Source organism: Chiloscyllium punctatum, chromosome 10 (genome assembly GCF_047496795.1).
Source record: "Chiloscyllium punctatum isolate Juve2018m chromosome 10, sChiPun1.3, whole genome shotgun sequence".
Taxonomy (NCBI): Eukaryota; Metazoa; Chordata; class Chondrichthyes; order Orectolobiformes; family Hemiscylliidae; genus Chiloscyllium; species Chiloscyllium punctatum.
The window spans coordinates 28240123-28254700 of NC_092748.1; the positions used below are offsets into that span (position 1 = coordinate 28240123).

The 14578-nt window shown below is 41.6% G+C and overlaps 1 long non-coding RNA gene across 1 annotated transcript in view; it reads right to left on the reverse strand.

Annotated features, from left to right (window-relative positions):
• Positions 1 to 10571: 10571 nt before the first annotated feature.
• LOC140481776 (uncharacterized) overlaps positions 10572 to 14578 on the reverse strand; it is a 71777-nt gene continuing 67770 nt past the window's right edge. The window contains exon 3 of the long non-coding RNA XR_011961599.1: positions 10572 to 10710. This is a non-coding gene — a long non-coding RNA (uncharacterized lncRNA). The remainder of the gene's footprint in view (positions 10711 to 14578) is intronic.

Below are 14578 nucleotides of genomic sequence, written 5' to 3' on the forward strand. Positions count from 1 at the left end.
TGTTAAACCTAGCAGAAACCAAGCACAGGATTAAACCCTTTGCTTATTTAAAACATTCAGCCATATAGATAATGAAAACCCCTAGTTAGATGCTAGTTACATTTTCCAAAAAAGTAAGGACAATCATCTAAACCATGTCCTAGCAACTAAACTGTAGAATTATATCAGCAGACATCTCAAAGATATATCTACATAAAAGAGTGAAGCTCATCCATTAGTCAAGACCAGGAAAAAGTGAGGACTGCAGATGCTGAAGATCAGAGTCGAGAGTGTGGTACTGGAAAGGCACAGTAGGTCAGGCAGCATCCGAGGAGCAGGAAAAGTGACGTTTCGGGCATAAGCCCTTCATCAGGAATCAGACACCCAGCAGTATTATTACTGGACTGTTACTTTTCTGCACACCCAGGTTTGGATCCTGCCATGAATTCAGCTTGGAATTTGAATTCAATAAGAGAAATCTGGAATTAAGAGTGTAACGATGACCATGAAATCATTGTTGATTGTTGGAAAAACCCATCAGGTTCACTAATGTCTTTAGGGAAGGAAACTGCCATCCTTACCTAGTCTGGCCTACATGTGACTCCAGACACACAGCAATGTGGTTGGTTCTTAACTAACCCCTGGGAATTAGATTCAGACAATACGTCGTGGCCTAGCCAGCAATGCCCTCATCCTATGAATTATGAAATAAAAGAAATAATTCACCTCTTTCAAGATTCCTCCAATAAATACCAATCGATCAACTTTAAATTAATTCAATTTCCTGAGAAATGCAAGAAAGAAAAATTCCAAAAAACAGCTGCATTTCTCTCTAATTCCGGGTAGTGGCTAAATAATCAAGGTCATGATGTGAAAAATGCAACTTTCTTTCTGGAAGACGATGTGAGGTACATACTGCACCTCAAATCTTCCACTTGTCATGTGTTTCATGATGATGTCTGCTGGGAGCACTGACATGCGGTTTTCTGACCATCCTGTTAGGGCACACCTCTGGGGCAGGTGGGACTTAGCCCCATGTTTCCTGACTCAGAGGTAGGGATACCATCACTACACAGCCAGCACCCCAACCTTTTCTTTTAACTCAAGTCAGTTGAGTTCCATGAATTTCGGACTTGTTCACAGCAGCATTCTGATCGTGATATTTTCCTGTCAAGCATAAACTAAATAGTTGTTTTCTCTCCCCTAAACCTAGTCCATCTTTAAGTATGCTTCTTTTTAAATGAATTGATAGAAGACCGTTATTAAATTTCAATGATAACCGACTATAAGTATCTTAAACATTGAGAGGAAAGCAAATTATTCACTTAATATTTAAACTGATTTTTCTGATTCTAACCAAATAATTAACATTTTAACTTTGCCCTTATTATTTTGTAGGCCTTCGAAAAATTTTAAAGATTTGAGTCATGCAATTCTCTCTTTTGCTCCACTAAGACTAATTAGAGTCATAGAGATGTACAGCATGGAAACAGACCCTTCGGTCCAACCTGTCCATGCTGACCAGATATCCCAACCCAATCTAGTCCCACCTGCCAGCACCCGGCCCATATCCCTCCAAACCCTTCCTATTAATATACCCATCCAAATGCCTATTAAATGTTGCAATTGTACCAGCTTCCACCACATCCTCTGGCAGCTCATTCCATACACGTACCACCCTCTGTGTGAAAATGTACCCCTCCATTAGGTCTTTTTTATACCTTTCCCTCTCACCTGAAACCTATGCCCGCTAGTTCTGGACCTCTCCACCCCTGAGAAGAGACTTTCGACATTTATCCTATCCATGTCTCTCATGATTTTATAAACCTCTATAAGATCACCCCTCAGTCTCTGATGTTCCTGGGAAAACAGCCCCAGCCTGTTCAGCCTCTTCCTCTAGCTCAAATCCTCCAACCCTGGCAACATCCATTTAAATCTTGTCTGAACCCTTTCAAGTTTCACAACATCGTTCAGGTAGGAAGGAGACCAGAATTGCACGCAATATTCCAACAGTGGCCTAACCAATATCTTGACAGCCCAATATGACCTCCCAACTCCTGTACTCAATATTATGACCAATAAAGGAAAGCATACCAAATGTCTTCTACACTATCCTATCTACCAGCGACTCCACTTTCAAGGAGCTATGAACCTGCACTCCAAGATCTCTTTGTTCAGCAACACTCCCTGGGACCTTACCATTAAGTGTATAAGTCCTGCTAAGGGTTGCTCTCCCAAAATGCAGCACCTTGCATTTGTCCAAAATAAACTCCATCTGCCACTCCTCTGCCCATTGGCCCATCTGATCAAGGTCCCATTGTAATCCAAGGTAACCTTCTTCGCTGTCCACCACACCTACAATTTTGGCGTTATCTGCAAACTGACTAATTATGTTTCTTATGCTCACATCCAAATCATTTATATAAATGGCAAAAGGTAGTGGACCCAACAGCGATCCACGGTCACAAGAGCTCCAGTCTAAAAAACAACCATCCACCACCACGCTCTGTCTTCTATCTTTGAGCCAGTTCTGTTTTCAAATGGCTAGTTCACTCTGTATTCCATGAGATCTAACCTTGCTAATCAGTCTCCCATTGGGAACCTTGTCAAATACCTTACTAAAGTCCATATACATCACGTCCACCACTCTGCCCTCATCAATCCTCTTTGTTAATTCTTCAAAAAAGACTCAATCAAGTTTATGAGACATGATTTCCCATGCACAAAGCCATGTGGACTATCCCTAATCAGTCCTTGCCTTTCCAAATACATGTACATCCTGTCCCTCAGGATTCCCTCCAACAACTTGCCCACCACTGACGTCAGGCTCACCGGTCTATAGTTCCCTGGCTTGTCCTTACCATCTTTCTTAAATAGTGGCACCATGTCAGCCAACCTCCAGTTATCTGGCACCTCACCTGTGAGTCTCAATGATACAAATATCTCAGCAAGAGGCCCAGCAATCACTTCTCTAACTTCCCACAGAGTTCTAGGATACACCTGATCGGGTCCTGGAGATTTATCCACTTTTATGCATTTCAAGACATCCAGCACTTCCTCCTCTGTAATATGGACATTTTTCAAGATGCCACCATCTACTTCTCCACATTCTATATTTTCCACATCCTTTTCCACAGTAAACACCGATACAAAATACTAATTTAGTATCTCCCACAACTCCTGCAGCTCCACTCAAATGCCACCTTGCTTATCTTTGAGGGGCCCTATTCTCTCATTACCATTTTGGCCTTAATGCATTTGTTAAAAACTCTTTGGATTCTCCTTAACTCTATTTGCCAAAGCTATCTTGTGTCCCCTTTTTGCCCTCCTGATTTCCCTCTTAAGTATACTCCTACTGCCTTCATACTCCAAGGATTTACTCCTGTCTATACCTGACATATGCTTCCTTCTTTTTCTTAACCAAACCCTCAATTTCTTTCGCCATCCAGCATTCTCTATATCTACCAGTCTTTCCTTGCACCCTCACAAGAACATACTGTCTCTGGACTCTCATTATCTCATTTCTGAAGGCTTCCCATTTTCCAGCTGTCCCTTTACCTGCGAACATCTGCCCCCAATCAGCTTTTGAAAGTTCTTGCCTAATACCATCAAAATTGGCATTTCTCCAATTTAGAACTTCAACTTTTAGATCTGGTCTATCCTTTTCCATCACTATTTTAAAACTAATCACTATTTTAAAGCTCTTCATCATGAATGAGTCCCCTAACACAATTGATCTCTTGGAACCCGACATACCCCTCATTGCATTAGAGCCAGAATTATGGTTGCTGGCCCCAAAGTGCTTCCCCACTGACACCACAGTCACCTGCCCTGCTTTATTTCCCAAGAGTAGATCACGTTTTTCACCTTCTCTTCTAGGTACATCCACACATTGAATCCGAAAGTTTTCTTGTACACACCAAACAAATTCCTCTTCATCTAAACCCTTAACACTATGGTAGTTCCAGTCAATGTTTGGAAAGCTAAAATCCCTTACCGTAACCACCCTATTATTCTGACAGATAACTGAGATCTCAATGCAAATCTGTTTCTCAATTTCCCTCTGACTATTTGGGGATCTATAATACAATCTCAATAAGGTGATCATCCCTTTCTTATTTCTCAGTTCTACACAAATAACTTCCCTGAATGTATTTCCAGGAATATCCTCCCTCAGCACAGCTGTAATGCCATCCCTTATCAAAAACACCACTCCCCCTCCTCTCTTGCCTCCCTTTCTGTCCTTCCTGTAGCATTTGTGTTCTGGAACATTAAGCTGCCAGTCCTGTCCATCCCTGAGCCACATTTCTGTAATTGCTATGATGTCCCAGTCCCACATACCTTACCATGCCCTGAGTTCATCTGTTAGGCCTCTTGCATTGAAATAAATACAGTTTAATTTATCAGTCCTACCAATTTCTCTGCTTTGTCCCTGCCTGCCCTTACTGTTTGACTCACTTCTTTTCTTAAATTTACAAGTCTCAGATTAATTTGTTTCCTTACTATCTCCCTGGGTCCCACCCACTCCTCACTACCCCTCCCACCCCACACTCTCCACCCACCCAACCATAACAGTTTAAAGTCTTTTGAACAGCTCTAGCAAATCTCCCTGCCAATATATTAGTCCCCTTCCAATTCAGGTGCAATCTGTCCTTCTTGTACAGATCGCATCTACCCCAGAAGAGATTCCAATGATCCAAAAATGTGCATTATTCTTCCATACACCAGCTCCTCAGCCATGCATTCATCTGCTCTATCCTCCTGTTCCTGCCCTCACTAGCTTGCAGCACCAGTAGTAATCTAGACATTACTACTCTCGAGGATCTCCTTTTTAAATTCCTGCCTAACTTTCTATTTTCTCCCTTCAGAATCGCATCCTTTTCCCTTCCTATGTCATTGGTTCCAGTGTGTACAATGACCTCCTGCTGGTCCGTCTCCCCCTTGAGAACATTCTGCATCCTCTCTGAGACATCCTTGATCCTGGCACCAGGGAGGCAACACACCATTCTGATTTTTCGCTGCTAGCCACAGAAACGTGTGCCTGTGCCTTGGGTTAGAGAGTCTCCGAACACAGGGCGAAAGTGAGGACTGCAGATGCTGGAGATCAGAGTCTAGATTAGAGTGGTGCTGGAAAGGCACAGCAGGTCAGGCAGCGTCCGAGGACCAGGAAAATTGGGCAAAAGCTCTTCATCAGGAATGAGTCCCCTAACACAATTGATCTCTTGGAACCCGACGTACCCCTCATTGCATTAGAGCCAGTCGTGATACCAGAAACTTGGCTGTTTGTGCTACATTCCCCTGAGAATTGATCATCCCCTACATTTTCCAAAACAGCATACTTATTTGAAATGGGATAGCCACAGAAAAATCCTGCATTACCTATCTAACACTCTTACCTTTCCTGGAGTAAACCCATCTATGTGACTGCATCTGCAACGTTTCTCCCTTCCTATAACTGCCATCCATCACATCCCCTTGCTCTTGTAACTTCCTCATTGCCTCTAACTGTCTCTTCAACTGATCCATTTAATCTGATGGGATTCGCAACTAACGGCATTTATTGCAGATATAATCCTTGATCACACATAAACTCTCCCTAAACTCCCACATCTGACAAGAGGAGCATATCACTCTATTAAGGGCCATTTTTGCTTCTTCTAATCTACAGACCCAGAAAATAGCACCATCTTATTCCTCTACAAAACACTGCTCCAGGCTAACTTAATACTTGTGGCTAAACCTAATACTAAGTTTAATCAAGAGACCTATCTCAATAAAATATATAATCAAGAATGAGCCCACTCTACTCACTATTGAAGACTTACTGTAAGGCCACACTTAAAAATATTCACTTATCTGTTTCTGTGCTGTGACCTCTCCCAAACAGGGGTCCTCCAAGATCAGCTGTGAATTTCACTGTTTGTTAGTTTTCCCAGACATACTTCCATGTCCAGCGATACATGAATTCAAACAGCAAAGGCAGTAATTGCACAGGTTCACTGCTGTGTCAGGGAGCAGTGTGGGTTTCTTTCTCTCTCTCTCTCCTGCACTGACTGACCATGTGCTGCCTTTGTCTGTTCCTCTCCCTTTTAAAACTGCTGTTGTTTTGACTTCTTTTTTCCAAAGTTCCAAACAATGCAACACCATATAAAACAGTAATTGCTGCTCCTGGAATTTGAGGAAATCACCTCCAACACCTAAAATATCTCAAAAAGGAGCAGCCTGTTAGAGCCAGAAATTTTTCCATTATCCAGAATCTTTCCCAGCTTTCACTGATTGTATTAAAAATGTTTAGCCAGTGCTCTTTCTTGCCAAATATAATGTTTTTAAACCTTTTGTTTAGCTTCTCAGCTTACTGTTCTTTCCAAATACAATGTTGTTACAATTTGACTCAGGGACTAAATTCAAATCAGGTGTCTAATACTACTTAATGCATTTTGGGTTTGCAACTTGGATATTTTCCTTTGCAGTTTGGTTAAGACTTTGCTTTATCGGTTTATTCAATGTGTTTCACTGTTTCCAGCTGGTTTGAACATTTGTATGTCGGCTTAGAGTTGCCATAGCTCCTGCAATCTGCAGTGCTGCTGTTGGCAAGGAAGCCAACAGGTTCTGTGTGCTTCTAAGCAGTCAAACAATTAAAGATACACTCTCTTTCACTCACTCAGAGATTTTCTCCTGTTTCTTCCTCTTGAAAAGCTATGGCTGTGATAAGGTCTTTTTTCCCCCCATAACAGCATTGTCTGGTTGAAATCTGTGCCATTCTTCATGTTGCAAGCATGTGGCAAAATGAAATCTTCTTATCTCACCACAGTTACCATGTTGTAAAGCACCACCACCATATTGTAAATGTTGGTTTCTTCTGGAACCACCTGGAATATATTCACTGTCACCAACCGTTCACATTCATTTATTGAGTTACTGAAGTCAAGTGGAGAAGAATGCCCAAGTGATGTCTGAAGCAGAAGTGGGCTTTGTCTTGATTTAAACTGAGGGGTTTATTGCAAATTAAATCAAAGTGCTGAAGAACTCCTTAGGCCTGGCAACACCAATGGAGAGAACTACACTTAGCCTTTTAAATCAAACATGACTCTCTTCTCTGGAGCTATACTGGGACTGGGTATGTGCCATTGAAAAACAGGTAGAGAAGCAAGTGGATCTGATGGCAAATCTGCCCAGAGCAAAAGGCAAAGTTGTGCTAATAGAAATCGAGTTGAACAGGAGGTGTTAATAATAGCAGACAAATGCCCATTCTTCTGAGAATAAACCCATGCCATCAAGATATTGGGGTGGGATTATAGTTCTGAAGAAGTGTCTTATTGGACTCTGATCAAGAGACAATCACATCCATCTTGAAAATAAATACTGTTAGCTACCTGCTGTTAATAATAAAAGCATTTTGGGTACTGTCTGCAGCTCTTAGTCACTCCATTCCTCCGAGGAATTGTCCATTTATATCCTGTTAGGTGACGTTTATCACCTTTTTAGTTAATCCTTTTGGGTATTAACTGCTTAATACAATGAGCATTTCAAGGAGTTCCTAATATCCTTTTGTATTTTGTAATCATCAAGCATAAAAATGAGCTGCAGAAAATCACCCCTCTTTCAAAAAAAAAGCTTCATTTACAATGGTCTTATTGCTGGGAATTTAAAGGAAGGGCACCTATCCTGCTGCAATTTCTTCATCAGAAGTGTAGCAGAATATTATTCCAAGTTGTAAAAGGGTTGTTCTGTTGGTATTTGTTGGTTGGCACAGACATGGTAGGATTAAAGGCATGTTTCTGTGCTGCATACCTGTATGACTCTATGGCAATAGGGACATTGTTACCCAAGCACATTTGTCAGCATCAGCTCTTGTGAAGTGTGTTAATAGATTTCTGTAATCAGGCTGTTAGAATGAAGCTGGAGTAAAGCAATTTATACTTTCATCTCACCAGTGTGGCCATCAAATTGTAAAGATGTCAAGTATTTAGTGTGCCTTTGAGATTAGTACTTTTTTAATGACTGTCTTAAACATACACTTTTATTGTTTAAATGATGTAATGTGCATCCAAATGTGAACAAACAGCTCCAAATACTGATATCATCTTGTTACAATTGCTTTTTTTGGCATTGCATTGGATGATTGATCCTAGAGAGCTTCTGAATGCTTTTCACAGGGTAACTGACAGTACCTGAAGTATACAAATGAAAAATCCTGAGGGACCAGAAAAGAGATTCTTTTCAGTAATTCATCAGACAGCCCTTTTGTAATACAATATTAAGGGAAATGTGACATGACTGTCTAACTCTCTCTTATCCTCCTGTTGAGATTATGACAGGCAGCAAAGCTCTCTGTCTGAATTCATTGTGGGAGCCAAATGGATCACCAATGTGGCACAGGCTTCAGAGATTGTACAGCCTGATTACAGAAATCTATTAACACACTTCACAAGAGCTGATGCTGACAAATGTGCTTGGGTAACAATGTCCCTATTACCATAGTGTCATACAGGTATGCAGCACAGAAACATGCCTTTAATCCTACCATGTCTGTGCCAACCAACAAATACCAAGCGACACTGATCCCACTTTCCTTCATTTGGTCCATTCCCTAAAATGCCCTGGCATTTTAAGTGCTCCCTTAGATGCTTTTTTAAACGTTGTGAAAGTACCTGCCTCCACCGCCCAATCAGGCAGCACATTTTCATTTTTCTCTGACTCTCTGGGTGAAAAGCTTTTTTGTTTGCCAGTTCACTCTCAACCACTTACTCCTCACCTTAAACTTAAGCCCTCTGGTCTTAGACACATCTGCCAGGGGGAAAAAGATTCTCACAGAGTGGCACAGTGGCTCAGTGGTTAGCACTGCTACCTCACAGCACCAAGGACCCAGCTTCAATTCCCGCCTTGGGCAACTGTCTGTGTGGAGTTTGCACATTCTCCCCGTGTCTGCGTGGGTTTGCTTCAGTTTCCTCCCACAGTCCAAGGATGTGCAGGTTAGGTGGATTGGCCATGCTAAATTGCATGTAGTGTTAGGTGCATTAGTCAGGGATAAATGTAGGGGAATGGGTCTGGGTGGGTTGCTCTTTGGAGGGTCATTGTGGACTTGTTGGGCTGAAGGGCCTGTTTCCACGCTGTAGGGAATCCAATTTATTCCATCTATGTCTCCCATAATTTTGTCATTTCAGATTCGCCCTTCAGCTTCCTTTCCTTCAGAGAAAACAAACCCAGCCTGTCCTGTCTCTCTTTGTAACTGAAACTTTCCATTCCAGGCAACATCCTGGAGAATTTCCATGGTACCATCTGCAGTGCAATCACATACTTGCAATAGTGTGGTGACAAGATCTGCGCACAATATTCCATCTGCAGCCTAATTGATGCTTCATAAAGTTGTAACAAGATTTCCTTGCTCCTATATTCAATGCTTTAGTTTATGATAATAAGCATCTCATATCCTCCATCACCACTCTGTCTACCTATGCTGACACCTTCAGGGATCTATAAACATGCACACAGAGGTACCTCTGTTCCTCAGTACTCCTTTGGGTCCTACCTGACATTGTTTAAGGCCTTCTCATATGAGACCTTCCAAATGCATTAGCTAACACTTATTGGGATTAAATTCTACCTGCCATTGCTCTGCCCAATTTACCAGCTGATCAATATCAGACTGTAGCCTGACTCCATCCTCTTCACAAACTCAATGCCACTAATCTTTGTCATTTTAAACTTATTTATTATATCTTCTACATCTAAAAATATCGGATTAGTGGTGCTGGAAGAGCACAGCAGTTCAGGCAGCATCCAACGAGCAGCGAAATCGACGTTTCGGGCAAAAGCCCTTCATCAGGAATAAAGGCAGTGAGCCTGAAGCGTGGAGAGATAAGCTATAGGAGGGTGGGGGTGGGGAGAGAGTAGCATAGAGTACAATGGGTGAGTGGGGGAGGAGATGAAGGTGATAGGTCAAGGAGGAGAGGGTGGAGTGGATAGGTGGAAAAGGAGATAGGCAGGTCGGACAAGTCCGGACAAGTCAAGGAGACAGTGCTGAGCTGGAAGTTTGAAACTAGGATGAGGTGGGGGAAGGGGAAATGAGGAAGCTGTTGAAGTCCACATTGATGCCCTGGGGTTGAAGTGTTCCGAGGCGGAAGATGAGGCGTTCTTCCTCCAGGCGTCTGGTGGTGAGGGAGCGGCAGTGAAGGAGGCCCAGGACCTCCATGTCCTCGGCAGAGTGGGAGGGGGAGTTGAAATGTTGGGCCACGGGGCAGTTTGGTTGATTGGTGCGGGTGTTTCATCTAAAAATATCGTCTACCCAACTGTTATTAGGCTGCTGACCTCTCAAATTTCAAATCGGATGTTGATCTTGCTTTTGTACACATCCTGTACAACCAGAACTTTTTACACCTCGCTCTGTTCACCCTATGGTCCATATGTCCTTATATGGTATGATCTGCCTGTACTGCATGCAAGACAAAATGTTTCACTGTACTTGGGTACATGTGACAATAAATCAAATCCAAGGGAGTATTATTTTGGCACAAATCCAATAACGAATTCAGGAGAAATTTATTTCACCAAAGAGTACTGAGAGCGTGTGGAACTTACTGTTGTGAGGGTTTTTGATCCAAAATTTGTTAACCGAAGTTCCATCAGCTGCTCTGCTGGGATTTCAATGCAGGTCCACAGAGCATCAGTTTTGCTGAATTACTGGTCTAGTGATGTTATCACTGCATCACCACCGTCCCTCCAAGTGTGTCTCTAAGGGGAGATTAAATAAACAAGGGGAAAGTGAAATGGGCAAGTTTGGAGTTCAGTGATGAGGCAGATAGGGAGCAGGCACATGTAAAGGATAAACACCAGCATGGACTATATGGTCTGTTGCTGTGCTGAATATAATCACATTTATGGAAGGCTTTTAACAGACCATGGCCCAAAGTAAGAGCAGTGAATACAGGTACAAGCAAATTACTCTTCATTTCCAAGTCATCAAAAGCAAAATAATACTATGGATGCCGGAGATCTGAAATAGATCCAGAAAATGTTAGAAATATTCAAGTCAGGCAGCATTTGTGGGGAGAGAAACAGGATTAACATTTCGAGTTTATTGCTTTAAGTTCAGAAATTGGAAAAGTTAGGAATAGAGGGAGTCTGGAGAATGAGGGAGTGAACAAAAGGGATTGAATGAAGGACAGCAGAGATAAATTGACAAATGGTACAAGGCCAAAGCAAGATGTAAAATAACACTTTCCATTCCAATAGTACCGATAAACATAAGAACTAAGAGTAGGTGAGGGAATTCAGCCCCTTGAACTGACTTCATTATTTAATATGACCATGTCTGGCCTCAGCTTTACTTTCCTACCAGCTCTTCATAGCCCTTCAACCCTTTACTATGTAAAGACAGTATCTCACCTTTAACTTACTCAATGTCTCAGGATCCACTGGGATAGCAGATTTTACAGATTTATGACACTTTGAGAGAAGTAATTTCTCCTCTCAGTTTTAAATCTACTACCCCTTATCCTAAAACTGTGACCTCTCACTCTAGATTGCCCCATGAGGAGCCATCCTCTCCACATCTACTTTATCAATCCCCTTTAGCATCGTATACCTCAATAAGATCACCTTTCAATCTTCCTAGCTCCAGGGGTTGAGTATATTAAGCCTATAATCTCCCTTCATAAGTCAAGCCCCTCCTCTCTAATCAATCCAGTGAACAAATGTAGCACAGTTAGAGAGTTGGTTAGCTCAGAAGAAACAGGCATAAACTGATCTTTTTTTTGACTAATTGGCAAACTGTGACCAGTGATGTGTTACAGGGATCAGTGTTGTGCCTCACTCGTTACAATTTTACATGAAAGGAACAAAGGTGCAGTTTCTAAATTTCCTGATAACCAGGACTGGTAGGAAAATTATATGAAGAGGATTGAATTCTGTAAAGCGATATAAATGGGTGAAGTAAGTTGGCACATCTTTCAATGGAATACAATGTAGAAGAATGTGAACTTCTTCACTTTGATGGGAAGAATGGAAAAGCAGCATATTCCTGATTGGAGAGGGGTTGCAGAGCTCTGAAGCAGAGGGATCTGGGTATCCTAGTTCTGTGTTAGAACTGCAAGTCCCTCCTCTAGAGGTGCTGCTCATTGGACTTCTTTTGAGAGCTGCTTTTTTAATAATTTGATTAGTTTAGAAAATTGTTTAATTGTTTGTGGGTCTATTTGCAATAAAAGAACTGGTTTCTTGACACTGTATTTGATTTAGTCTCTCCCTTGTTTCCTCTCATTTTTAAAAATTTTGCTTTTGTTACACATTCCTTGGTAAGCAATGTTTGTTAATAGTTAAATTAATTTTTTTTTAAGAGAGAAGTTCTTTCTTAATGCAGTGCTGCCTTTCTAGCCAGGAAAAGGATCCAAAAGATAGAGACTGTATATTTGCCAGTACACTACAGATTTGCAATAAAATCTTTTAAGTCTCAAAGTCTTTAGCTGCCTAATTAAACTTATGGATATTGGCATTGAAAACACATGAACTATATTAAGTTTGCACACCAGCGCAGCAAGTGATTACGAAAGCAAAAGGTTTGACATCATGTAATGCATATTAACATTTTTTTATTGCTTTCATTTTATAAGGCAGTTTTGAGATGTTTTGGGGGTGGGAGTGGACAATCAGAACTGGTTTTAAACTGTGGTTTAAAATTAAATAACATTTAATTTTAAAAAAGCAGAAATGAAAAATGTTTTCAGAGGGTCGTAAATCTTTGGAAATCTTCCCCAGAAAGCCGTAGTGGCACAATCATTGAACACTTTTGAACCTGAGATGGGTACAGTCTCAACGATCAAGGGAATCCCAGGGTACGGTGGGTAAATGAGAGTATGAACCTTTATAGAATAGTGAAGCAGGCCGATGGGACTGAAATGGCCTACTCCTGCTCTGTTTGTTAGCACTACAGTCCAAGAATGGGCAGTTGAGGTAACATTCGGGACAGTGTGCAATTATACAGTTATCCTGGCGCCACGTGGAAAAGATTTTGAATCAGCTGGGTATATGTTTTTTCTTTGTATAAGATAAATGTCGCTAGCCAGGTTAGAATTCATTGCCCATCGCAAAGTGTCCTGGAGGATATGTTGAGCAGCTTCCTTGAACTGCTGCTGTGTTTAGGGTAACAGGACACCTATGGTACAGGCTAGGGAGGCAGTTCAAGCATTTTAACCTGATGGAATGGGGCTATAGTTCTAAGTCAGTATGGCTTGAAAGAGAACTTGTAAGTGGTGATGATCTACTGCCCTAGCCTTCTAGTCAGTAGATGCCGCAGGTTTGGAAGGTGTTGTCAAAGGAGCCTTTGTGGGTTGGTGCAGTGCAACTTGTAGATGGAACACACTGCTTCTACTGAATCAATGTTGGAAGGAGCGAATGATGAACATATTGCATGGTGTGATAATCAAGTGGGCTGCTTGTTTGTCCTGGATGGTGTCAAGCTTAATGTTGTTGGATTCATCAAGGCATTGGAAAAAAATTCCACCCCTGATTTGTACCTTTTTGAAGATTTTGGGCAGGTTATAGGGAGATATAAGGTGAATTATTTACTGCAGGCTTCCTCTATTTTGACTTGGTCTTGTACCACAGTACTAAAGACTAATCCAGCTCAGTTTCTAGTCAACTACAGGTACTGGGATGTTGCTAGTCCAGTTATTCAGTGATGGATTTGAATGTTTGTCATCGCTACTTATCGCCTCAAGCCTTGATGTTTTTCAGGTCTTGCTGCATATGAACACAAACTGCTTCAGAATGAGTTGTTGTGCAATCATCAGCAAACATTCCAACTGTACTGAACTTTTAAGTTCATGTCTTTATTTTTCTACGTTGCACTTTTAGATTTTGTACCTTTGTACCTTAAATTACACCGGGAATGGAGACTTTTTACACTTATCAGTGTACTCTTGTATCCCTGTACTAGAGTACATGTTACAACAAAACCTACTGCGAAATTCTAAACTGTAAAAAAGCTTCTGACTATATGATGGAGGGAAAGGCATTGATCAAGCAGTTGAAGACAGTTGGTTCCAGGTCACTGCCCTGAGGAATGCTTGCAGAGGTGATACGTGGGCTGAGGTGATTGGCATTCAACAACCACAATCATTTTCTTTTTTTTGTTTGATGTGACTTAAAGGGTCCCGTTCTTCCCTGGTACCCTTTGTCTTCAGTTTTGCTAAGGTTTCTCGATGCTGCATCTGCTCAAATGCAGCCTCACCACTGAGGGCAGTCACTCTCACATTTCCTCTGGAACTTAGCTCTTTTATCCACCTTTGGGCCAAGGCTGTAATGAGTTCAGGAGCTGTGTGGCTCTGGTGGAATTTGAATGTAATGTTAGTGAACAGGTTATTGGTTTATCACTGCCTCTTGTTAACACTGCTGATGGTTCTCTCCATTACTGTGTGCGCTGGTGGAGAGTAGGCTGGGTGTTAATTGGCTGGGTTATATTTTGAGCATCAACATATCTGGACAATTTTCCACATTGCTGGGGAGATACTGGTGCTGCAGCTGTACTGAAATTTCTGGAGCACATTGTCAGATGTGGGAGTTTAAAGAGAGTTTAAGGGTTACTGTGGATTATATCTGCCATAAA